This window comes from Gambusia affinis, linkage group LG11, assembly GCF_019740435.1.
Source record: "Gambusia affinis linkage group LG11, SWU_Gaff_1.0, whole genome shotgun sequence".
Taxonomy (NCBI): domain Eukaryota; kingdom Metazoa; phylum Chordata; class Actinopteri; order Cyprinodontiformes; family Poeciliidae; genus Gambusia; species Gambusia affinis.
In genome coordinates, this window is record NC_057878.1 from 6,146,206 (window position 1) to 6,172,701 (window position 26,496).

At 42.1% G+C, this 26,496-nt stretch overlaps 1 protein-coding gene across 4 annotated transcripts in view; it reads left to right on the forward strand.

The window, feature by feature from the left end:
* Positions 1 to 26,496, forward strand: part of enox1 (ecto-NOX disulfide-thiol exchanger 1) — a 101,618-nt gene that overhangs the window by 4,842 nt on the left and 70,280 nt on the right. The window contains exons 1-2 of one of the 4 annotated variants that reach the window (XM_044131769.1): positions 3,888 to 3,963; positions 5,687 to 5,986. The gene's annotated coding sequence lies outside the window, so the exon portion shown is untranslated. Of the gene's footprint in view, positions 1 to 3,887; positions 3,964 to 4,144; positions 4,449 to 5,686; positions 5,987 to 26,496 lie in introns of those variants that run through there. The other 3 variants (XM_044131770.1, XM_044131771.1, XM_044131772.1) reach the window with 3 other exon arrangements.

Genomic DNA, 26,496 nt, shown 5'->3' on the forward strand with positions numbered 1-26,496 from the left:
CTGGTCTTAAGAAGCGCCTCAAAGGTGGTGGCTCTAGGAGTGGGAATTTATTAGCCCGTTTCCACTAGCACCTCTGAAGGAGTTTGGGTTCCTTTCCTTTTGGATTTACTTTAGTCAAAACTTCTCATCCACTATTTTCAATCTGCGATGAAACCACTGAAAATCACTAACTCCATGGTCAAACCTTTTGATCAATTTTGGTGCAACAGCATGCACAGTGTAAAGTGGATGGGGCGACCCACAATGAACAAATATACCAAGAGATTTCTGAGAAACTGGGCACACGTGCAAAATGACATCTGTGCAGCGTCGACCGCAGCTCCTGTATGCTCTCGGCCTGCCCAGGTTCCCACATTTTAGTGATCAACACCCTGCCAACGGAGACACATCCAGCTTGGCTAGAACCAAACCAGACAGTAACTGACTAGAGTGAGGCTTGACAATGGAGAAGAGGCTAAAGAAGGTTCTATAAATGTGGCTGGTACCACAAAACGTTCGTAGAGTCAAGCAACGGTGAGTAGGTGCTGATGGGAAAAGGGCTTTTAGCCACTTTAACCATGTCATGGTTATTGGTGCCAGACTGGTGCTGGTCTGAGTATTTAAGAGCATGATAATCTACTGACTGTGAACAAAAAGAAAAATATTTGTGAGGACAAAAATGCGAGTGAGAGAATAGGCAGATTGATTTGAGATGGTGTGGCAAGGCAACAATAAATGTTCTGCTACAACCAAGGTCTAAAAAGTACAACTTCTGAAGGAAGTTGACTGATTCCTGCAGCTTACAAAACAGTGGTGTTGTCATGATGTCGTCTTGTAAATATGGACCAAAATGTCTAAGGAATCTTTCCAAGACCTTTTGGACTCTATATGGACCAGTTCAGAAGGTAAAAGAAGCTCCAACCTGGTACCGCCAGCTATAACTAATGAGCGCTAACACGGTTTTTTATCAAACATGGTGGTCATTAATATACAGCTAACAGGTTTAACTTCAGACAAAGACATTAGGACTGTTCGGTACATCTTTAATTTGTGTCAACTCAATTCTACGTCATTTTGTGAAGACAACATATTCATGATAAATTGTGCAGCACTAAGTAAATATTATCTGAAGACACTAAAATATCAAATTTCTGTCTGTCACCAGTGTTCTGTTTGTGGTAAAGCTCCACGTTAATAAAACTCACCGTGCTGCGTTTGCTTTAGGGAAGAACACAACTTCCTAAAAATAATGAACATAGTGATCATCAAATGCATCATGCAAGAAGGGGGGGGTGGAAACAACAAGCATGTAAACTCCTCAGCGCCGTCTGCTTCTCTCAGCTCACGACTCCTCCAGCGGCCTGAGCTGCCGAGTTGCTCAGAATGAGGAAACCTGCTGTGAGGTATGCAGAGCTCACGTGGGAACTCCACCGTCTTACCTGCCCGCCAGGAGGATGTGGGAACTTCCCGGGGCTGTTTGGTCTCTGCAACATCAACAGTGCAATTAAAGTTGCAGAGAGAGTAAAAGTTGCAAAAAAAATAAAAAAAATTGCTGAGGCTGCATTCGAAAGAAACGTGAGGGAGACTTTTGGCTGGTTTATTTTTCTGGAAAGCCCAGCGCTGTAACTGTGGTGACAAGCAGGAAGTTTCTTTAGTTTGCACATGGATTGTGACTTTGCTCAAACAACTTGCAGTGGAGCAGAAAGCTGACACTTCCCATCAGTTTGGAAGGCCCAAAAAAAGTTCTCAAGTTCCATGTTTTGCCCTAAAACATGGAACTTTTAGGGCAAATGTTCCCTAGTTCAGCTGAAATCAGCTGGTTCTCTAAAGTTGTCTCTTCCTCTTTAAAGGGGCAGTATTAAGCGTTTTCCAGGAAGAAAGTGGCATTTTATAGCACAATCAAGTATGTTACCTTCAGTTGTTATATAAAAGTTCTCTATATATTTACTAGAGCTGACTTGGTAATTTTGCACCTTGAAATTGGGCCTCTGTCTCTTTAAGAAGCTCCTGCTCCGTCTGAAACCCCTCCTTCAAGAAGTCATCACAACATGGCTCCTCTATTAACCCTTTACAACATTTTTACCAGCGTTCCACTCAGAAGTGGCTCCTATAACGAGCTCAATATTTCCACCAGGTGTTTGCTAACTGCTGCTGGCTAGTCTGAAGGAGCTGATAGGGGGGCGGGGCTGCTCTGTGAGGCGGGAGCCTCATCTGAATCCATGAATCCTGAACCGCAAATTAGCTTGGGTCCATCGTCCACTGAGATCTGTGTCCAACAGGAAGGCAAAGAATTGCTGGCATTTTCCAAAACCCCAAATAACCTTTTTGTTGGACTTGTATCAGCAGCGTCCCTAACCAGAGGGCTTAGTAATTCAAATATTAAAAAAACAAACAAAAAAACATAATTACAGCTGGAAACCTCATGTTGTCATCTTGCCTTTTTCATCTAACCACTGAAATTTGTTTTCGTCATCATTAAAACAAATCTGCCTTGACAGCTACATGCTAATGCCACATATTAGAGTTCTTGCTAAATTATGATCTTTAACTAGGACATGACCTTTTGGAAATGTTTCACTATTGACTCATGTTTTAACATTGTGCACACGAACAATGCGCATTCCTGAGTAGAAACCAAGAAGGAATTTCAACTTCTCAGTTTTAAATCTGACCAGAGGTTTTCCTATTAAATTTTCTAGCATTCAGCACAATCCACATAATTGCACTATTGGTACAATGACCCATGTGACGACGCTGCTACTGTCATGCCTCTCTGTGGAAACTGTTTCCTCATTATCGTGTGACATTTGCCTTGATCGAAGGGTTCCCAAGTCTAGTCTTTGAGATCTACTTTCCTGCCACATTCAGATGCATCCCTGCTTCTACACACCAATCAATGAATCAAATGAGCTACAAGTGCCAGATGAGCCATTTGGAGAAAAGCAGCATGTAAAACTCTCAGGATGGTAGATCTTGAGGACTGGACTTGGTCACTTCTGACAATGGCCAAAATACATCATATCTGCTTCATCTGCATATTCTTTGGTAAACTCTAAGGATAGTTTTGTGTTGAGAAACATTTTTTTTTAAATTGTCCTTATAATATGTTGTAAATTCGTGTGAAACCTGGTTTGTGAGATCATCACAAAAAGAGGAGACACACCATCTTCAGGGTTTGGTCTGTTTAAATAAATTAGTGCAAATTTACTCTCCAACATATAACGTGACCATCACTAAGTCGTGCGTATTGTGGATGCTCATGAAGGAGTCTATGTTCAGGTGGTGTATGACATAAAACATAAGCCCCCAAAGTGTAACTACATCCAACTTTGGTCAAAGTGAAACCAGAACCGAAGCAAAGCCAGAACCCAAAGCCTGTCAGCTATGTGGGGGAAGTGTGACCAGTCCAAGATGTTACGTGATGTTCTGATTGGACTGGGAACATTGGACCCTGGTTTTTTCCAGTCAGCACCTGATGTCTGGCCACTCCCACCTCACCTGAAAGAGGTGTAATGCCAGGGGTCACCACAGGACATTCACACACTCATCAGCCATAGGATTCAAGGGTGTGGCATTGGGACTTATCCAAGTTTCTCTGGTCTGCATATAATTGAGACGTTAGCTTTTCTGTTATCCATTATTTTCACATAGAAGAATGGAGTACAGATTATCTTAAATATGCTCAAATACTTTGTCTTTTATTGATCTCTAATCTGTTCTTGCCTACAAATGTCTCTAGAAAACTTGGGTAATGCTGAAACTAGAAGCTTGTAGAGCAAATGTGCATGTATACCACGATCATTCTAGGAAGGACGTAGACACATGACTTCTAGAGATGATCAGTTTGTTCTTTTAGTGTTTCCGTGTTATGTTCAAGCAGCCTTCCGCAGGAAGCCAGGTTCAGAAAGTCAACAGGAAGCTGTACTTTCTCCAAACAACCAGCAGAGGTCACCAAATTCCCGTTTCAGATTTGAAAATGCCCAGGTTGGTCGTGTGCTTTTAAACTTTCACGCTTTTCATGCTAGCAACTCTTTGCTCTAACACGATACACAATCTGGGTCAAAGCTAACCGTTAGCTGGATGCTATGCTCCATGCACCACTAGTCAGGTTTTAGTCCCAGAGGAAGTTTGTGGTGCCGCAACAGGAAGTCCTTCTGGTGTGCTGCCCTGAACCGCAGCTCCCTCTGGGACGGAAACTTCCTCCCATCTTTCCTGTGAAGGTCACAACTCTATGATGATCAGGAATTAAGCGCTATCTTCATCGCTCTCTGCTGTAGAGTCGATCAACTCCATCAGCACCTGCTACTAACAACAGAAGGAGAATGTGTTCATCTGGCTTATTCTGTCTAAACCTCCTGCAGAACCGAAACAAGGCTTCCTAATTTCTGTTTCCTGTAGAGCTATATGTGTTCAGAGCTTTAGTTTCCTAGTTGCTCTTAGCAACAGGAGCAAACCAGGGTTAATCTGAGGTATGTTTTGATTTATAATTATCATGAAAGAAACTTCAGTTGCATGAACAACCTGTTGAAGGTCATGTCATGACAGCTCAAGCAAAGTAAAGTTTAGACTTTTTATTTTTTATTTTTTTTTATCAATCAGATATGGACTTGCTGGTGTGCTTTGGGTCTTACTATTATATTAAGACAATTAGCTATTTAATCATTGTCTGTTAAACTGATGAAGTTTTGACCACAAAAAACATTCCTGAGCGGCCGAAGCCTAAACCGAATCCTGTAATCCCATTGGAGTGAGCTTGCACTGTTTCTGACATCCATGTTGGACCAGAAGGTTCAGTTTTGGTTTCCTTTGACCAGAGCACGTATGTCCACTATATGACTTGTAACTGTACAACACTTTAAAAAGACCTGGTTTGCACAATTTAACAATTTGGTGACCACTTAAGATAGCTGATTGATTTTATCAGAGCTCCAGCTAACGATTATTTTAGTTATTGATTTATTCTGATGATTAATCGAGTAATTGGATTAAAAAATCTGCAGATTTTTTTCTTTTAACCACTTAATCTTATTTTATTTGCAAATAAACAATTCAATATATATTTTTGGAAGTAAGCAAATAAATATTTTACTCCCTAAAATGCAATAGCCTAGCAAACGATGCGTTCTCAGCTAAATCTATACATAAATAAGTTTTTTTTTTGTTTTTTTTTTTTTTTAGAAATCTGTATCAATTAGCATCAATACAGAGACGATTCAATTACCCAATTGACACCAGAAGGTGCCTTATAGGAGTATTTTACAGAATTTGAAAATGGTGAAGCTAAAATGACACTTGAGGAGTTCTGGGTCAAACATTTTTACAGACAAAGAGGTTTTTGTTCTATAATGCAAAATATATACGTTTGGTGTACAGTTTTGTCTTAATTGTTGCATATTTTACAGTTGGTACACTCCAATTAATGATTAATCATTGCTAAATTATAACCAATAATTGGTCAATCACGAAAAATCAGATTCATTATTTCAGCTCTATAGATTTTCATTAATGGTAATAAATTTGCACACAAATCATGGGGAAAAACCGCGAATTTCCTTCTACGTCACCGTTACGAAGTTATTTGCCTTGGTTTTCTACATATCGTCCCAATAACACGATGTAGTTTTAAAATGTTAAATAATTTAAGGTGTATGTACTTTGTCTCTAACCTAATTAGTCATTAGTTGCGTTATGTCGTCATGTAACCCAGCTGACAGTCGGTCCCGGCTTCTACGGGTCGGTACCGGCTCACTGACAACCAGACCCCCCGGACTGTCGTGCACGCCTGTCGGTGACGCGCCTTCGGGTTCCCGGTCCTGCACCGGAGGCGGCGGCAGCATCTCCATCAGCGGCAGCAGCGGCGGCGGCTCGGCGTCTCCCTCTCTGAGAAGAACGCCTGGGAAGGACGGAAGCACACGGAGGATCGGCGTCCGGCTCCACCAGCACCGTTCACGGATTTAACCGCGTTGACGTGCCGCTTGTTCCGGAGCTCCTGTCGGAAACAGACCCGGTAAGAAGCTGGCTTTTTCTCTCTCCCTCTCTCTATATATGCTGTGATTTCACCGGTTTATGTGTGTGTATTATTATTATTATTATTATTATTATTATTATTATTATTATTATTATTATTATTATTATTATTATTATTATTATTATTATTATTATTATTATTATTATTATTATTATTATTATTATCCTGCTCGGTGACACGCTGCTCTTACTGGAGAGTCATCAGCAGAGCCTGGTTCTGCACCAAGAAAACCTAAAGTGAGGATGAATCGAAGATTTTTATTATTTTTTTGCTTCCAGTTACAAATTAAAAACCTTATTTCTTGTTTAATGTCACGCAAATGCAGAAGCAGCGACCGCACGCCGCCGTCTTTATCCTGCACACAGCAGGGGAGCCAAACAATGACACGCTCACAGTTGAGGAATTGCAAACTGATTTCTGCTCCAAAGTGCAAACTTATCATTTTTAAGACATGAAACGGCACAAAATACATTATGAACACCGGTGAAAATAAAAGTGACCAAACAGTAGAGAACAACCACTTCTGAAATGTGTCTATATATATCTAAATATATAAAATAATTTTGATTACAATTATAGGATGTGGATGGTTTGGATTATCAGCTGCTCCATGTTGCACCTGCAGGGCTGCAAGTCTCAAAGCTTCTTTTGTCAAATTCTTGCTGCTGTAGGAGCTGAAGAGCAAGCAGGGATGGAGGTGTTTGGTGTGTGTGTGTGTGTGTGTGTGTGTGAGAGAGAGATCAGCTGTGGATGCCCTTGCTGTGGAGTCACCTTGACGACCCCTCAGCAGCACAGAGAGCTGCCTTTGTCAGGCTTCTGCTCGCATTATTCACCTTCATGCCTGTAGATGTAGAAGAATTTTAAAAAATAGGGAAAGTTTTGCATTGAGCAGTAAAGAAAAATTAGTCTCTTTAGCAGTCTATCGTCACGTTTTTGAGTAAAATGCTCAAATATGGTAGTTAGTAAAGTACATGGTGCAATAAAAGTGCAGCGTTCTCATAGAGGCGACGCATAAAGAGTCAAATTGGCCGTGTAAAGAATAAGTACGGCTTTAAACTTCAGTGCAGAACGTTTAAGGTCTAAGCAGCACAGCATCTCGGCTCATAAACACCAGGCTTCTTGGTAACGCGTCGCCAGGGCGACGTCCTCAGCACCACAGAGAGGAGAGGAGCGTGGCAGCGGCGGCTTTAGGGAGTGTTAATAACAAACTGCGGCTTAAATCTGACAGGAACCGGAACGGGGACGGGCCTCAGAGCTCGGCTTGTGACACGGTTTGACGTGAGGAGCCATTTTCTTTACGGCAGAGCCGAAGCGGATGGATTGTTTTCTGAAAATGAACGTGTGTTTTACGTAAAAACTTGCCTCACCACCACCGGTCCATAAAGTCTAACATCAGCCCAGATCTCTTTCTGTTATGAAATCCGCTAAAGGTCAAAAGACACTGGCAGAAGAGATGGCCTTTAACACAGTAAGGGACAGTAAGGTCTGCAGTTTCTTCAGGCTGGTTTAAGAGACGGTTGGTAACTGAAGTGTGCAACATCCAGGGCAATGACCCAACTGTAAGCTGTGTTATGTAATGGTTTTGATAACATACCCTTATTTTCTTTCTTTAATAGCGGTGCACCAATTGCAGTCTCCTGGTCGATTGCTGATCTTTTAAAAGCCTGACCTGCTGATTCTGATTTCGTTCAATGCTGATTTCTTTTTTTTGTCTGAAATTTCCCTAAATATAGCAAGAAAGTCACTGAGTTGGCTGCAGTGGGGTGACTATTGTTAACTGCAAGCATGCAGACATGACCTGGTGGGCCGGTCCGTCAATCAAGCCTCTTATGGGAGAGCAGATGAGGAAAGGTGGATTTTTAGATCTATGGAAAACATCGGCTTTACATTTAAGTATCAGCCGATCACCGATCACTTAAGGTCAAGGAAATCAGGGCAGATAGATCAATCACCCTTTATTTTTAACGTACCATTTTGGTATAGATATGTTAAAGATGGATGTTAACGCTGAATTATTCACACCATCAAGGTCCAACCAGAACTAGAGTTTGGATGTTCCACTCATGAATGCGTGTTTGTGTTTTTGATCAGGGGTGTCCAACCGAGATCCGGTTAGTGTGACTGTGTGTGTCCTCTGTGTTGACCCTGTGACAGACTGGCGATCCGTCCAAGTCCACCTTTACCTCCAGAGTCCTGCCCTGTGAAGATTCTGCCAGATTCGGCTTGTGTATCTTTGTGTTTGTGGCAACTTGCCGTCTTTTAGAACGGTCACGGTCTTGTTCTGCGCTCACCCCAGCCGCACCCGTTTCGACGTTCACGCAGGATTCTTGAGTCCAAGGTAGACCATCAGAAATTTGGAAAGTCGTGTCATGGAAACTAAATGAGGTCAACCAATTACTGTTAGTAAAGTTGTTCATTTCAGCTGTGTTGAGCAACAGAGTTCAGGCTAGTGAACAAAGTCCAGCTAATTAACCGGCTAACATCAAGCCAGTTGGACTCCAAGTGTTGCTTTAGTTTGGAAAGACGGGGAGAATATTTGATGCAATGAGCGTATTGACTTAAAATCTTGATTTATTCCGTGATAGCTTTAGTCTTGCAACACTGAGTCCATGTGTTGAAACATTGTTCACAGAGATTTTAGCTGACTCTATAAATTTATCTCACCACTTGGTACTAAAGTGGAGTTTAAGTCTTGATTTTATTGTATTTTTTGACAGTTTTCAGGTTATTAGAAAGTGAGAATCTCATGTTTGCAACATAAATATATGAAATGAACCTAAATATTAGACATGTTGAGTTTATTGGCATAAATCCACTCTGCGTGGCTATATAATCGTTTTTGCTTTGCCATACAACAACCCTCATACTCCATGGTAAACGTTGGCCAGAAACGCTACAGCAGAAGAGAATGACGTGTGAAAGTTCTCTTAATGTACTTCTTGAAACAGTTGGAAAGAAATTTATTTTCTGTTTACTGCCAAAAAACCAAACTTGAAATGAAAAGAGTTTGAAGAGAAAGCAGTTGGACCGTTGTAGAAACAAGCGGTGGGAAGGTGCAATGAGCTTCAAGAAGAATTGAACTGAAGCTAATTTAGCTTTAAAAGGTTCTGCCACTCACTGTTACAGCGCTGCTCTCTGAAATGACTCTGGGGACGTATATTAGGGTTACGGGACTTTCACCACGTCTTTCTTGTCTTCAGTATTCTGGGGACCAAGAGCCCGTGAAGGAACTCTCTCTTTCTGCTGCCAAACAGCAGCGTCCATATCCGGGCAGAGACTCTTGACTGTTGTCCGTTTCTGTGAATGAGCGACGTTGAAGCAATAATTCCCTGGAGCCGACGGGTACACAGACACCACTCATCATCGTCGTCAACAAACAGCGTCTCTGTTGTCCGCGGGCAAACGGCCGGTGTTGCATCGTGAGCTGACATGACGGCCCAATATCGCCTCTGGAGTTGGTGCAGCAGAATTTGACACCGCTCTGATGGCGGCGGAGGTTAGCTTCGTTTAGCTTGAGTGTTGTGTTGGCTGAGGAGTGTGAGGACGGAGAGGCCTTTGGGTTGTTTTCGAGAACCCGGCCGTGTTCTCGACACAAAGCAAAGCGGCCTCCGCTACTGAGCAACACAGACACTAGAATTCCCTCTCAGGCCTCAGACCGGAGTGAAAATCGCCTCACCCTTCTCCCCTCCGCGATTATGTGCTCTGCGTGTCATTACGCCGCACGGCGAGTAGTGGGCCTGTTGGCTCCCGTAATGCGATTATCCGTCCTCTTCATGTCTGCAGCGGATTCCGTCATGCCACCTCACAAACGTTAATTGACCCCACGCCGCACAGCTCAATGGGGACGTCTGTCGCTAATTGCGGTGGCATTTTCAGATGCGGTGGGAGCATTAGGCCGTGTTCCACCGCTGGAAGGATTGCCCACAAGAGATGCCTCCAACAGCACTTTCTGTGTGTGTAGGCGTGTGTGTGTAGGTGTGTGCGTGTGTGTGTTGGGGATCATTTGTGTCTCTCTCTTCCTGTTTGTGCGTCCCTGGTTCACAGAACAGTCCTGGCAGCCGCCTCACACTGTGGAAACCCCAAAAAAAAAAAAAAGCAAATAAAGGCCTGCATTCATCTGGCTATTTTACCTTAAGTTCTCACTAGATAGTTCCTTCACAATTCTGATGTGTTTACCTATCAAGACATCTTTCTCCTGGTTTTATGGGGTCTTGTTAAACACCAGTAGATGCTTTTCCATCCCCGCCGTGGGAGTAGAGATTTAAGGATGTGTTTTTATTAAGCAGAGATACGTTCAGTCTGTTCGCTCTGGACTCTGATGAATCTGTACCTGGCGACCCCGTGGTGTGCAAACCTAAGAACAATCTGTCAAGTAGAGATGGGTTATAGAACAAGATGAGGTGCACAAACGTGTGTGCAGCTATGCAGTTATAAATGGGGTCTTTTTCTTTTTATGGCTTGTTGCTATGGTGAGCGGTTAGGGGTGGGCGATATGGACTTGGAATTTTATTGCGATATTTTGTGGTGTTTATTGTGATAATGATTAAAAATCCTGATGAGAAAACTTTTTTTTCTCAGTAACTGTATGTCTGTGAAAGCATGGTACAGCATATAAGCACAAATATTGTTCTTGAAAAATATTCCCATTTGAAATAAACGCTATGTACTTAAAAAAGTGAGATTTATGTCACCAATCTGCACACAGTAACTGCATTTGGTGAGTATATACCATCTGTAGCAGCATGCTAGCTCTTTAACAGGTCAGAGTTCAGAAGGCTCTCACGTCGTCACAAGACAAAAATTGAAATCTGGATTCTAGAAAAAAAAAAATTCAATAAACTCTTGATACCACAAGATTAATAGAGAGGGGCAGCCTGTTTTTATGCTGTTTTTATTTTTTGTGTCACTATTCAGTAGCTGACCTGGCAGTCAACTGATTAACGTTAATATTTATACGTTAGCATATGTCATACAGAAGGTCTACTACTGCACTGTTGTAGATTTTTGAGCATCACTGACCTTTTAGGCGCTCTCAGATATTGGTCTTGTAGCGTTAGCTTGTAGCGTTGGCTTGTAGCGTGAGCTTGTAGCGTGTAGCTTGTAATGTGTAGCTTGTAGCGTTAGCTTGTAGCGTTAGCTTTTAGCATAGGGTGAGCTTGTAGCGTTAGCTTTTAGCATAGGGTGAGCTTGTAGCGTTAGCTTGTAGCGTGTAGCTTGTAGCGTTAGCTTGTAGCATGAGCTTGTAGCGTTAGCTTTTAGCATAGGGTGAGCTTGTAGCGTTAGCTTGTAGCGTTAGCTTGTAGCGTGAGCTTGTAGCGTTAGCTTTTAGCATAGGGTGAGCTTGTAGTGTTAGCTTGTAGTGTGTAGCTTGTAGCGTTAGATTATAGCGTGAGCACCGCTAGCATGCTGCTTCCTTCAGGACTTTGTTTTATTTCCTGTCTGCTTGCTTCATAGGAAGACTATGTTTGAATAATGTTTTAGTTAGCCTTCTTGGCTAAACAAATTGCTCATGTATTTTCCTGGATGTATCAGCTGAGTGTTAAGTGCCCCAATTTTTGTGTCAGCATAATGCAAAGAAAGATCTGGATATTTTTCTCTTGTATCAGTTATAAAGAAATATGAGTTATTTTGACAGCCCTTTTAAACATGCTAATTTCTCTATTTTAGTGTACTTTTTTTTCTACAACCCATTTACCTGCCAACTGTCATATTTACTCAGTATGCAATGTTTTTCAGAAATCAGCAAGGAATCCAAAGATCTTTGCATTTATTTCTTGAACCATTTTTACGCTCCTTTGGCGGACAAAAACAGATCAGTTTTGATCATATAAAATATGTGCAGATTTTAAATTAATTTTAAATATCATAAAATAAAACGTTTAATGCTGTCTTTTATGTTTTTAGCATCCATAAAGTGTATTACTTCATTTGAAGCGTTGTTGCACTGTTTAAGGAAACAACAGCAGCCCCAGCTTCCTGTTAGCTCCAGGCTAATATTCAAAATTAGGATATCATCAAAAGGAGGAAAAAAACTAGATATTCATTTTTTAAAAATGATTATTTACATTTTTCTCATACTCTGTAGAGAATATAGTATATGTATATATTTTGTGGTAGGTGGAATTGCCTTAGCAAGGTGATGGTAATACATTTTGGGTGCCACATTTCTCAAAGGTCAGCCTTGTGCTGATTAAGGTCAACAAGGATTTTTGTTAGAGACACAGAGAGAGAGAGAGAGAGAGAGAGAGAGAGAGAGAGAGGAGACACCAGCTGGGTATTGATCTAAAGACGCAGCATTCAGACTGACTTCTGGCTCTGAACCAATTTTTTCCCCTCCATCTCTCCTCACAGCTGGTTCTTATTGGCTGTCACTGAAATCCGACTCAGAGAATCACAACCAGCCCAGTGTGAGCAGCAGGACAGTGTCTAGGCTGAACACACACACACACACACACCCCTGCATACAGAAGAGTCGCCAGTGCGTTTGCTTCTTTGATTGCAGATAGATATTTCCAAGCTGCACCGCTGAGATCTTCTAAACCAGATGCTCTTAAAGCTGGAGTTTTACTAGGGAAACATTCCTGTCCTTCAGAATAAAAAGTTTTTGACATGCAAGTTTGAAAAGAAATATCTGATTTCACTCAAGGAGAGATTAGTTATTGAATATGTCTAACACAGGGAGACTAATGGCTGGGAGGTTTCTGATTTTATGTCTTCTTTTGTTTGGTCTTTACGGTGCCATTCCTTTCTCTGTCTGTCTTTGTGCCGACATCTCTGCTCACACAGACAGTATTCAGGTGATTACACTTCTCAATCTGCATTATTAAAGCATTAATAGAAAACATAATGACAATGAAGCTGAATAATTACATCGTCTGTTTATAGATTGATACTTTTATTGTTGTAGTTTACAGAAAATGCTCTCTGTTGATTCATTGACATTTAAAAAGTACAGATAGATTTTTAATTAGTGAGGCCTTTTTCTTCACCCAGGGCCTACATTTTGATTTACATACATCTGGCATAGGTTTTCCTCAGCTGCGAGGAAGTCACATTTTCTTTCAAATGGTCTTTTTCTAAAGATATATTTGGCACTAGTGGCCCTCTGTTGAACAGTAAGCAGAGAGAAATTGTCTGAGACTTGGAATCAAACCCAGAAAAACGCCGTCAAAGCCTCTGTGTGCTCTACCAACCGAGGCATCCAAACGGTCCTTTTCAGAGCAGCGGCTAACCCGACTCCCCTGTGAGATTTTCCTCCAAAGTGACATTGTTCTGCTTGCTAGCTTCTCCAAACAAGACTTTTGAGGTAGGTCATAGTCCTACCTCAGCAAAACAAAGCATCCCTTTAATGGTCTCTAAAAAAAATGGATCTGCAGCGTCACATTGTGTGTCTCTCCTCAAGAGAGATGATGAAACTGTTAAAGTAAGGAGAGCAGCTTCTCCGTGGAGTGTGTGGGTATCAGCAGTGTGTGGCTGTAGGAGAGGTGGGTGTGTTTCCAGTGAGCCCCCATCCTCCACCTCCTTCCTCCTCCTCATGTTAATGGAGACAAAGTCATTACTGTCACTCAAACCACAGAGCTGTCTTAGCTTTTAGTCTGGCACTGTGGCTCTTCACGTATCGGTGTGGGTATGGGCTTTCACAACCCATTTGTACGTCTTTTTTTCTTTCTCTCCACAACTCAAAGATCGTCTGTGCTAATGTTCCTGTTAGCTCTTACTCAAATAACAGATTTTTAAATCCACTGTTGTTCAAAGAAGACAAGACAAACGTTGAACTTCTTCTGAAGTTTCACTGTCTTAAACCTGGCTGAGCATCAGAGCGCTGTATTGCATATCTAGTGTTTCTATGGTGTTGTGATGGACTGGTGGTCTGTCCACGGTGTGTCCCACGTTTCACCCAATGGCCACTGGAACGAGGCACCAACCGTTCTGCAGCCCTGTGAGTACAGATGATTGGATGTTTTTATGGTGTGAGAACACAAAGTCACCTTTATTAAAATGTGTTACAGTATCGTCTTTCCATGCCTCTGATGCTACACAGTAATGATGCACAACGTTGAACTTTTGGTCGCTATCCGATATGCCGATATACTAAAACTCATTTGGCCGAGAACCGATACCGATATTTTTTCCTATAAGAATCTGGCTTACTCTACTGTGGAATTAAAATACAGCATCATCTTTGTCAGTGTGCCCTGCTGTTGTCGTTTACAAGAAATCGCCGGATGCCACTGAATGTTTTGGACACACTGGGTCCCACAGCCGTTGTGGATGTGAGAGTCCATATCTACAGTCGGATGGAGGCCGTACAAGGTCAACTTTAATAGGAGACTTTTGCTTTCTGAGAAAGAAAATTGAAGACAAGACTAAATTTTGCTAGAGAAAGCGTAGAAAAAGGACTTCTAGAATAACGTCCTTTGGACAGATGAGTCAAAAATGTAACAGGGTAACAGTAAGTATTAGAAGGCAGGATGTTCTGACGTAAATTTACGTCTTACGCCTGCAAATAGAGCATGCAGATGATTCTGATAAATCGCTAGGCTAACATTAGCATGTTTTCTCTGTTTTGATACGACTAACCAGAAAATGCACCTGTCTGTCTTTTTTTTTATTTTTAACATCATTGTAAAGGATAAAAAGCACTTAAATATGTTGAGGAACAAATTTTTTAATTATCAGCTACATCACGTGTTTCTCCTGTAATAAATTCAGTTTTGTAAATGTTTGTCGTGTAAATGTTTGTTGACGTCTAAAGTCTTCTCAGACAGTAGAGCAGCGATGCTGAGCTGTTGCCAGGGATCAAACCTGGATGACCCAGCTTGTAATTTAAATTTTTTTTTATTTATTTTCTATGCAACTCTGGTTTAGTTGCTGCAGCAACCAGTTGATTACAGCAGATGATTAATCAAGTCAGCTGGTGTTTGTTTTGACGGGGGAAACGTGCACATTTATTGGCAACTCTGTCTCATCTGGAGTTTTGTCTGGTTTTGCTGGTTGATGTGTTAACAGCCTGCGTGATTTCAGCCTCACACACACACACACACACACACACACACACACACACACACCCAGGCTTAGCTCTGTGAGCGGATGCACATCAAAGGCTGCTCGACCATCAGTGAGATGGAGGAAACAGCCAGAGGGGAGTGGAGGGGCTGCAGTGACAGAAGTGCTTTCTGATTCACACAATGGCGCATGCGTGCGTACGCGTGTGTTGTTTTATGTGTTTTTTTTCTTCTAAGTGTATGGGTGCGTGCGTGCGTGTGCGTGTGTGTGTGTGTGTGTGTGTGGTCGTTTTTTTTCTGGCTACACTTCAAGTAAATCTGATTTGTGCTGAAAGCTGCAGAGGAGTGCAGCAGGAAATGGGATTTAACTTCCTGTCTGTCTGAGGCAGCAGCTGATAACGGGGTGGCGACAAACACACACACACACACACACACACACACACACACGCACACACACACACACTCTTCATATTAATGACTCCTTTTGGAACTTTTAGCTCTCACTCATAATAAAAGTTTCAAATGAAAACAATTCATCGCCATTAATTATTCACATTTAACAAAATGTCAGATTGACATGTGAGAATATTATTGCTGACATACTGCGCTCCGCAACAAGCACAGATCCTCCACCACGCCTAACAACGAGCTCAAAATGTGTCAGAGATCTATTTTCTATCTTCATGCTTGTTTGAGAAATCCTTTAATCTCCATGGCAACCTTTCAGGGATGCCTAAACGCTTGCACACACGGAACGACGCCTTTTCTACCGAGCTCCTCCTCTGAGCTGCAGTTTCCAAGCCGAGCTTCTTCCTCACAGAGCGAACCTCCTCCATTCAGCTCCTTCAGACTAGCCAGCAGCAACTAGCAAACACCTGGTGGAACTGAGCATCTGCTGAGCTCATTAAAGGAGCTGCTTCTCAGTGAAACAATGTTAAAAACGATGCTAAAGGTTTAATAGAGCCGCCATGTTGAGAAGACTTCCTGAAGGTGGAGTTTCTGAAAGAGCAGGAGCTTCTTAAAGAGACAGAAGCCCAATTTGAAGGCATTAAATTACAAAGTCATATTTCTTTTAAGTAATGTTTGATTCATGCTGCATTTTTTAACAACTGAAGGTAACAGACTTGATTTTTTTTTTATATGAAATGGCAGCATTTGGCTGGAAAACACTGTACTGCCCCTTTAATAGGGTAAATACATTGAACCTGTTTATGTTTCATATCTGCAGAAGTATGTATTGTATTGTATGTTTTAATCCAATAGGTTTGGGTTTATAGAAGCTGAATGGAGGAGGCCACTGCAGGCGGAGCTCAGATTAAAAAATAAAATAAAAACATGATATGTGATGGAAACAGATGCAGCTCATCCTGTGGGACTCGTCTGCTCATGGCCGGAGTGCGGGCCAAAAACACAAACAGCTGCTGGACGCCGTCGCGGCCCGGACCTCATTCATCTCTGGCTGCAGCCGCTGCCGGCCGTTTGAGACGGCGGCGGGGTCCCAGTCTGCTCGGGACGCCCGAAGGGGGCCGAGTGTTTGTTCTTCCTGGGCTTTTTCTGTTTGCTGCAGATGAAATGCATCATCTGCTCTCCTTCCTCTCCTCTCCCTGCAGCTTAATGCTTTTAAATCTGCTGTGCGTGCGGCCCGGAGCTGGAGGCGCTAACACTTTCGTCATTATGGCGGTGGTTTGACTTCATGGACTGGCGGGGTTTGGGTCTGGTACTCTGATTTTTGTTGCAGGTGAGAACTCGTCCCGGTTCCACCTGGCATGGATTAAATCTTTATTAATTACGTTTTGTCAGACTTTGCTCTGTTCTGCTGCTTGGCTGGAGGTATTAGAGTGTTTACCCATGCAAAGAGGCAGAGACAGCCAGCGAGAGAGTAAGAGAGAGAGAGAGAGACCTACAGCGTTTAATGCAGGCGTGGACACTGCAGACCGTGTCTGTTAGAGATATTTATTGATTTATTATCATGATGTTTACCTAACTCTACATAAAGGAGGTCAGAGATGGCAGCGCAGCATCCTGCAAACCATCAGTGCTCATTAAAAGTCAAAAAGGAAGAACAAGCCAAATATAATTCCCTTTCATCTCCACAGACGAGACAATAAAGCAAAACTGAGATCATTTGTGACAGATGCTCACATTTCTTTCAGTAAACGCTCTGAGAAAAAGTCTGTTCGATTTTACATCCCCGCTACAGTGGCAACAATAAAAACCTTCGTATTCAGGTCTGTTTATAGCGAGCCGACTGAAACACTTTAAAGGGACAGGATTATGTAAAATTGACTTTTTTTCAGCCTTACATCATGTTATAAAGTTATTCTCTCATCATAAACATAATTGGAGTCTTGGCTTGATTCTTTCATGAATGGATGTCCGAATGGAAATCCTCTAATCTCCATGGCAACCATTCAGCTGTGGCTGGTTGGACCTGGCTCCACCTTCGAGACGAAGCTCCTTCCACCTCACAGAGCAGCTCTCCCCTCCTCCATTCAGCTCCTTCAGACTAGCCAGCAGCAATTAGCAAACACCTGGTGGAACTGAGCATCTGCTGAGCTCATTATAGGAGCTGCTTCTCAGTGAAATGCTGGTAAAAACATTAAGGGGTTAATTGAGGAGTGATGTGAGGACTTCCTGTATGTGGAGTTTCAGAAAGAGCAGGAGCTTCTTAAAGAGACAGAGGCCCAATTTCAAGTTGTTAAGTTACAAAGTCAGCTTTCTTTTAAGTCATGTTTGATATATTTTTGATAGATTTTTAACAACTAATGGTAATATAGATACTTGATTCTAAATGGATTTATGTGCCTGAAAAACAAATAACACTGTCCCTTTAATAAATAAACACCCAATCACAGTGATTAGTGGATATAATAATGGCATTTAGTTCTTGATGAATGAAAAATGTGAAGGAGCCATGTTTTCTGAGATGAGAGCAGATTAATATTCTGTGGTGTTCACAGTATTATGGTATCTATACCAAATTTATAGTATTAGCTACAAAAAATAAATAATTATTCCTATCAATGCTAACTTAAGCTGACATATTATTATGAGTTATAATGTTTTAGAAAAAATATTATGTGACCTCATGGCACAAATTGTGGCTGTGTTTTCTCTGTTTAATTTCTGGGGCAAATAAATCATTCTTTGGGTTGTGTGGGTGTGTGTGTGTGTGTGTTTTAGGATTTGGGAGGCGTGTTGTAGCTAAGCAGTTGCTCTCGCTCTTCACATTAAGCCGACTTTACACCAATAAAATGACTGCGCTGGTCGCTCTGCAGTCTCACATTTAGCTGCATGCTTGGACTATTCCACTTCGTGTTCCTATTTGCAGCAAAGTGCATTTCTGTCTCGGTGAGAAGCTCTTCCAGTCGGCGACACCGTGGCGACCAGATATCCTGAGCCTCGCAGTAAAAAGATTTTCACAGGTTTCCTCTGTGTGTGCTGATGGCTGAAAGCCACCTGTTCATGCAGACACACTCACACACACATGCAAGTTAGAAGGACTAGTGCTTTGTTTTATTTTTGTTCTTTATTGTTATAGGTGTAAGCACGTTCCATTAATCAATTAATCACAAGATAAATTTGAATAAGCTGATCATTTCCATTCTGATGATTAAATTTTTTTAAAGAGCAATTTTGTTTACAGAGAGCTTATAATAATTGATTTGATGTATAATTTCGGTTGTGTGTGTTTTTCATTTTTATTTCAGTTTATAGTTATTACGCTGTTGTGTTTTTTTTTTTGGGTATTTAAAATGTTCTCCAGTTCCAGTGCTCAGAGTTCTTTACAAAATTAAAGTTTATTGGTCTTTAATGTTGTATCATTATGTCATTTTCAATATAGTATTTGAAAATGGCCTCAAAACGACAATATTATCATTTATCGCAACAATTTCTGGGACAATTTATCATCCAGAAAGATTTTTTTTTATCTATCGTCTAAATTGTTTTTTGAAAGCAGTAAAAAATTTAAAATCCTTTTGTTGATATGCTGTATCAACAAAACACGCCCAAAGGTTTGCAGTTTAAAAAGAAGCGATTAGTTTGCATAACAACATATTTCTTCGTTTTGCCTCCCACAAAATGTCAGCCAGTACGTTGACCAGGTGGAGGAAATATGAAGCTGTTGTTTGAAGAGTCCAATAGCTAAATAATGAATTTAGAATAAACAAACAAACAAACAAACAAAAAAATCAACTCTGTTGGTGCTTTCTTCCTTCAGTCTTGTTCTCCAGTCCTGATCGCGCCTCCTGTTGCTGCGGGCGGGACGCACCGAGACAGAGTACAAGCAAACCGAGCCAGAAAGCTTTCAATTAGCTGCTTTTAATCAGAAATCACATCAGACAAAGTCATGATTCCTGTAATTGGAGGAAACGGCGAGAGTTAGTTCTGAAACGCGGCCATGCGGATAATTGGTTGACCCCCGCTGGTTCCTGTGGCACTTCTACTCCGTCAAAACGCATTTGGCATCGCAGAATCCGACCGCAGATCACAGTGATGCAATAAAACCCAGTGTAGCTAAGCTCTGCTGCTCGTGTGTGTGTGTGTGTGTGTGTGTGTGTGTGTGTGTGTGTGTGCGTGTGACGCGGCACGCCCTGCGAAAGCCTCGGTTTGAGATCCGCCGACAGTGAGGAATGAGGCTTCATTACCCAGCCGACCGCTGTGGACAAAGAAGACGGATAATTACACCGTCCGGCGGCGGGAACAAAAGAGGGAACAAGCCGCCTGCGGCATCATCCACCTCCCTGCCGTATCTCTGCTGCTCAGGCCTAATGAGCGACCCGCTTTCCACCGGTTGTTCTGCCCATGTTGGCTGAGTCTGTGCCAGCGTGGAGACGAGCCGAGACAGCTGAGACCAAGGTGTTCTCCAGATGTGATGGCTTCTTTAAAGGAGCCGTGTTGTGTAAAAATCGACTTTTTTTTTTTTTTAGAGCTTTCCATCATGTCATCATGTTATTCCCTCATCAAAAACATACCTTAAGTGTCGCTTTGATTCTTTCGTGCATGTTTGAGAAATCCTTTAATCTCCACGGCAACCTTTCAGCTGTGCAAAACGACTGGATGGACCTAGCCCCGCCTTCGAGACGAAGCTCCTCCTCAGAGCTGCAATTTGTAACCTTTTGAGCTTCTGCCGCCCTAAATAAATCTTCTATTTATCACCTTTTGCATTTTGAGTTAGTCCTAAACCAATAATCGCCAGATCAACCTGACGCTGTGTTGATGTCACGTTGAGCAGAAAGAGCCGAGCTTTTCGCAGGTTGATGTTAAATTTATCCTTTGCTACAAACGATGAAGCGTTAACTAAAGAATTCTATATTGTCGCATATTACGCAATAAAATGTTTATTGTCTTATTCAAAACAGGAAAATCATGTAAAAAGGGGCAAACTGTTTTTTTTTTAACTCTAATTTCTAGATTAATCTTTAGAATATTTCATTAATCAAATCTGAACGAGTAAGAAAAGAGCTCATGGGGAGATTTGATGATGATTTTTGTCATTTTTACAAGAGGATAGAAGATAATTTTTAAACATTTGAATGTGTCCCAACACCAAGTCATTCGTTCAGAGTCGGGACAGGGACGGACAGAATCTCAGTAACTTCGGTTCCTCTGATCATTGGACTCTGTGGCTGTTAGCTGATGGTGACTCAGTGAGGTTGAACTTGCAGGTCTGCTTTCTCTTGCAATGGAGCTCATGACAAAGGAATCTGTGGTGCTTCAGAAGCTTCATTAAAGGTGTTAATGAAGAATGTCCGATCTTCGTTTGCACAAGCAAAACATGGTCCAACTCTGTCCCAATGTTTTAACCAGGCATGTTTTTTTTCCTCTCTGTATTTATTAGTTTATGTTGGTTTAATATTTGTGTGTCTGCAGGAAGAGTCCCTTTGAACGCACTAGAGTTTTCTAGAGTTAAGGACAAGAAACAATGAATACTGTTTTATTAGATGGAATAGCTGCTGAGGAATTTTCTTGTCTGCTGCCCTTTTTTAAAGCGACCTTCTTGTATCTGGTTCTACACTCGTGTTTCACTCAGTATGGATGTTCAACTGAACTCAATGTGATCACAAACACTGAGAATCTTTCTGCTAACTATGGTGTTACCGTAACATCAGAAAATGCTCCATAGGCGGCTGAACATGTTTGGACACTTTCCACCAGGACATCGCCTGTTTCACATACAGACCATATCTCATTTTCTTCCAATAGATTTGTTTGTTTGTTTGTTTGTTTCGGCAGAAAAGTGTCCTGTTGATACGTAGCCTGGTTAAAACCAGCTCCTTGTTCTACAGAGGGTCAGGACTCTCGACTGTTGAGAAGCGGTTTGGATTCTGTTGAGGTTTTAGACAACTGGATCTGACTCTACCCAATGGCTAATGATTAGCCGTGATTTATATAATGCACCAGCTTGACTGTGAATGAAGCTAAGCTATGAAGCTTACCAGACGTTGCATTCAGCAATCGTCCACTGTGAAGAGGGAATTGTTTAACAGGACGACATCTTTGCCAGCATTAAAAGGTCTTAAACATTTTTCGTGTTCGGACTTTAATCTCTCAGTATTCGGAAACGTGACCAATACAGACTGTATGGCTTCATTCACTTCCTCCACTCCCATTGCTGAGGTGCTCTACAACTCTGAAACAGTGGGGAAAATCCACGCCAAATTTCACAACTTCTCCTGTTTGCTGATTGGCCTGGCTGAAATTAAATTGGAGGAATTGAGCTCAATGGGAGAAATCCCAGACGGAGCACTTAGAGAAATGGGAATCGAACTGAATTTCGTAGAAATGCGGCCAAGCTGGTACTCTAACCGTTTGGGTTACTCAGAGTTTGAAATACAGTTCCACCAAATATGAAGCAAATGAATGTAAGCTTATGAATTTAAAAGAAATAATTCTTCAGACATTTAGCAAATAGATTTAATTTAGGTAGTCCCAAATTCAGTTTAGGTGTCTTTTCATTCTGCCTATGTAAACATGAGACATTTTTCCCTTTCCTCCCATTGGAAATGGACTCTCGGTATTTTCCTTCAGCAGTACGGTTTCTCCTGACCGCCGCCCGACTCTGTTGGATTCTGTCGACGTCAGGTCGTCTCTCGTGGCAACTCCTCTTTCTGCTGCTGACAGAAAGTCAGGTTGGGATGGACTTCTCAATCTTTCCCGCTCATCTATTCCTTCGCCAAGCTGAGAGCCAGTAGGTGTATCGTCACGGTAAAACGTTTGTGCGTTTTGATGCAGAATTCACCGTCAAAGCTGACGGCTCTCCCTCCTGCTCAGGTTGTGTTAGACCTTCTGCTCTGCACGTTAAGATGGCATGTTTACATCTGAACTGTCCCGACGTGGAGCACAGGAGGTCCGCTGGGACGTCAGAGTTCATCTCTCAACCTTTCTGACTGAGGAGGGAAGTAGCCGCAGGGCAGAGAGGAGCAGGAGGTTAAGCGGGCCTCGTCTCTGCTCCTCCTGTGTGTTTTGTGGCGTCCGTCCTGTCTGCGGCGTGTGGAGCATGGCCGCGTCGCACGGCGACACGCTCCAGCTACAGCAGTGGCACGACTGACCTTCTCGTTGACAGAGGGGAAAAAAACTCAGGTTTTAGCCGCTGACTGTGTGGCGCTGCAGCCTTGTGTCGTTTTCTGTGACTCCAGCCCTGCAGACTGAGGGGAAGACAAAGAAAAAGAGGAAGGCTGCAGGTTTTCCTAAGTCAAATTTACTCCATGCTTTAAATATATGAGTTAACAGGTTGCTAAGCAACAGCGAAGTGGTATCTTTGCTTATGTTGTGAACCCGTTCACTTTCTCAATTTTTATTTGTTTGATCAATTACTCAGCAGCACAATAGTTAGTAAAGAAAGACTTATGTTTTGTTTTTGTTTTTTGATTGGTTGAAAGAGGCGCTTCTCTTCAGGGAGCAGCCATAAATGTATTTGTTTGCTACAAGATAGATATACTTTATTACAAACCAGTAACATAAAAGAACAGACAATAATACATAAAAGAAAAAGTGTACATAGAAAGAAATCCAACCTTTTCAGGAGGCAGCTTCCAAAGTGCAGATTTATAACAACCAACACGATATTCAGCGTTAGTCAGTAACAGAACGACTCTGTTATTAGACTCATTTAGTCACATAAAGTTTCTTAAAACATCCAGCAAAGAGCTGAGACCAGCAGGGTTCACATGATCCCCCTAAAAAGGTTTTTGAACTTGGATTTTGTTTAGGATCAAACAGCTTTGGCTTCGGCCAGGATTAGCTGTTAGCTTTAGCATCTTAGCTTCAGCAGCTGAGATAGCGACTGGTAAGAAAACCCAGGTCAAAATATCTGAACTCTCCCTGTTAGACGGTGTCTTTATATTTAATAACAATGTTGTATTACTTCTAATAATTTATACAACTCCTGGACAAATTCGAATTAGCGAGTCCAGCAGAGCGACACTTCACCGAAACTGCTCCACCTGGGCTTCTTAACAAGTCTAAAGGTCCAGCATTATTTAAAATTTACCTTTTTGAGCATGGCTGCTCACAAGTAGAGCTTGCCGCTCCATCTCCTGAATAAGACGCCGTCGTCTCTGACGGCTGATGGATAATTTCTAGCGCCATGGCTAAATTATAAATATATCCGTTGCTGCCTTGATTTTTACTGACTCATCGCGTGAACAAACTTATTCACGTGATTTTAATTTGACTTCTTATTTAATGGAAACACTTCAATTGCAAAATAGTTTTTTGTTTTATGTTAGAGTAATATAGGCAAAGATTTAGGCACATTTGTAATGGAAACGCAGTGATAGTGAAATATATTCTTCTTCCCTCAGTAACGCCTTCAACATGAAAGAGTGTCCTTGTCAGCGCCACCTGTTAGTTTGGATGTTTGACTTTCTGACAGGTTTGTCTCCAGTCATGCTAAAACACAGTTGTGTTGCTGAACATTGCTAAAGTTTGAATATGACATATTCAAACTCTAGTGACAGTTTAGCATCTTTATTTTCACACATAAAATTAAACCGTTTTTGCTAATTAAATCAAAGCAGTTTTTTTATTGTATTGGTTTTGATCTCAGATTAAGCTATGGTTTTGATGTCTGTTTGATCTGTTCGCTGTCTGATGACCTGACAAAAATAAAAGCAGAGTCATTTGTTGTGCGTATTAACATGCAGCACAGACCCCACCCCCCCCGTGAGTTAAAGTTGCGTTTCTGCATAAATATGTATTTCCATCATCAGCCGCCGGCTTGGAGGCGGGTGAAGAGGGAAAAAAAAGTAGCATTCCTCCCTCCTCCTTCAGGATTGTCTCCATGTTTCTTTGTGAGAAATCTTTAACCAACCACTGAGCCTGTGGGGCCTCCGAGGATGAAAACACATTTTTCCTCCTCACACACTTTCTCTTATCTTCCTCTCTAATTTTCTCAAGCGCACACACATCGGTGTGCACACACGCTCCCGACGCGGCGGGGTTATTTTTCCAAGCGAAGGCTGTAATGTGTGCAGTGATATTCAGCCGAAAAGAGGGAGGGGAGCATGGGGGATGGTTTAAGTTTTAATGAGTTATGCAGGAGGAAGGCCTCGTCTCGTTATTTTATTGGAAACACTCGGGTGCACAGGGCAAAATCTATAATCCTCTTTATTGAAGGGAGTCTCCGTGGACGTCCTATGGGACTGCCATGTAGTGTGTGTGCATGCACGTGTGTGTGTGTGTGTGTGTGTGTGTGTGCGTGGGCGTGTGTGTGTGTGTGTGTGTGTGTGTGTGTGTGTGTGGTGGGAGTGATGGAGCTGCCGTGAAATCTCTTTGTTCTCATTCAGGAATATTTCCATTTGAGCTCTCTGGGATAATCAGCTGCTGTGGCTCGTGGAAAGCAGCAGTGTAAGTGCAACGATGACTTATTCCACAATTCAATTTGAGCATCAAAGGCAGATATTTCTTCTTTACTCGTCCGTACTGTTCACGTGCGTGGGCTCGTGAGACCGCGCCGTAATGGGACGTGATTAAAGTCCGAGCCTTCGTGAGGAAACGCCAACGGAAACGGCAATGGCAACGCGACATTTTCTGATTTAACACAGTATAAAAATGAGGTTACGTCTGAGGCTCTCTAGTCGTCTGCGTTTCTATCTGTCGTCCGTTTTCGTGACTGGACTAACACCAAGGGCCATAAATAAAGCCAGAGTCGTAAAACCGGAATAATAGTTAAAAAAATAAATAAATTCCAGCAGCAGCAGATGGCCTGACCCCCACAGAGCCCTGAACTCAACATCACGCTGAGCATCCCAATTCCCTTAACTGCATCCCAGTTTCCTTCACTTGCATCCGCCCCTTTCATCCAAGTTCGTCCCAATGAAGACGTGAGGCGCGTGTCAATAAGGAGGAAGAGAAAACCTCATGTACACGCCCAGATTTCAGCCTTTTGAAGCTCCTAATGGGAATGAATGTATGAGTCTTGTGAAAATAATTTTATATGTATTAGGATTTAGGTCTAGGCTTTGACTGGGTCGTTTGATGTGAAGGTGCTTTGATCTAAACCAGTCAGGCCAAAGCTTTCTTCTTTGGATAAAAAGGTCAGTAAAACTTTTTAATTAAAAACATATAGAGATGGAAGGCAGCCAGTTATGCTAGCTTGATTTTGACAAGCTTGACATGTAGACGTGCTGCAGAATTCAGTGTTTCTGTTTAGTTTTAAAAAACCCACCAACTCTCTGACAGATCGTCATTAGAGCAGGGGTTTAAATGAGCTAATCAATCACCTCTGCCTTCGCACAATCAATTATTAATAATCGCCAAATAAACATCAAACCTGAAAACATAAAACTGTAACAAACTGAATGTTCTGCTCTTTGTGTGGGAAAAGTTGATCCATTTTTTGGTGTTGAATCTTGATCCTCTAGCAGAGCTGTCAGTCAGTAACTATGGCAACGGGTTTGTGTGTAGCGTAGCAGACACAGGGAGCAAAATAAAAGAGTAATATAAGTGATTTTGAGTTGTCCTTCAGTGGTTTTTCTGTTATTTTTCCTTTGCTGTGGTTCACCGCGCTACGTTAGTAACACCCAAATCTCCAGGTTTAATTTTGTTAACAGGTTTGCTCTACCGCAGCAGTGTGGCTACGGACTGCAAAGACAAAAATCGTCTTTTTGCCCTGAAAATTTCCTAACATTAACAGTAAAACGCTCATTTACTTTTTTGGTCAGGTGACAATCTCACACAACCAACAGCCACATCGTCATTGACAAAAAGTCGCCTTTGTTCTCAAACCAGAAGCTCTTAGAGGAGTTCCACTCAGGATGGTTTCTTAAACTCCCAGACGGGGTTTTTAAGTATTCATGATGGCACTTTGCTCTGCCAGGTCATCTGTGAGTCAGCGTGACATCCATGCCTTAGCCTAACTGGTCGATCACCTAGCAGGCCCGGTTTAAAGCAGCCCAGCAGCCGATGTGTCAGGGCTAAAGTGAGTGCAGCAGAGTGTTTGGATTGCCACTTACAGAGCAAACCAGCCCTTCTGTGCAC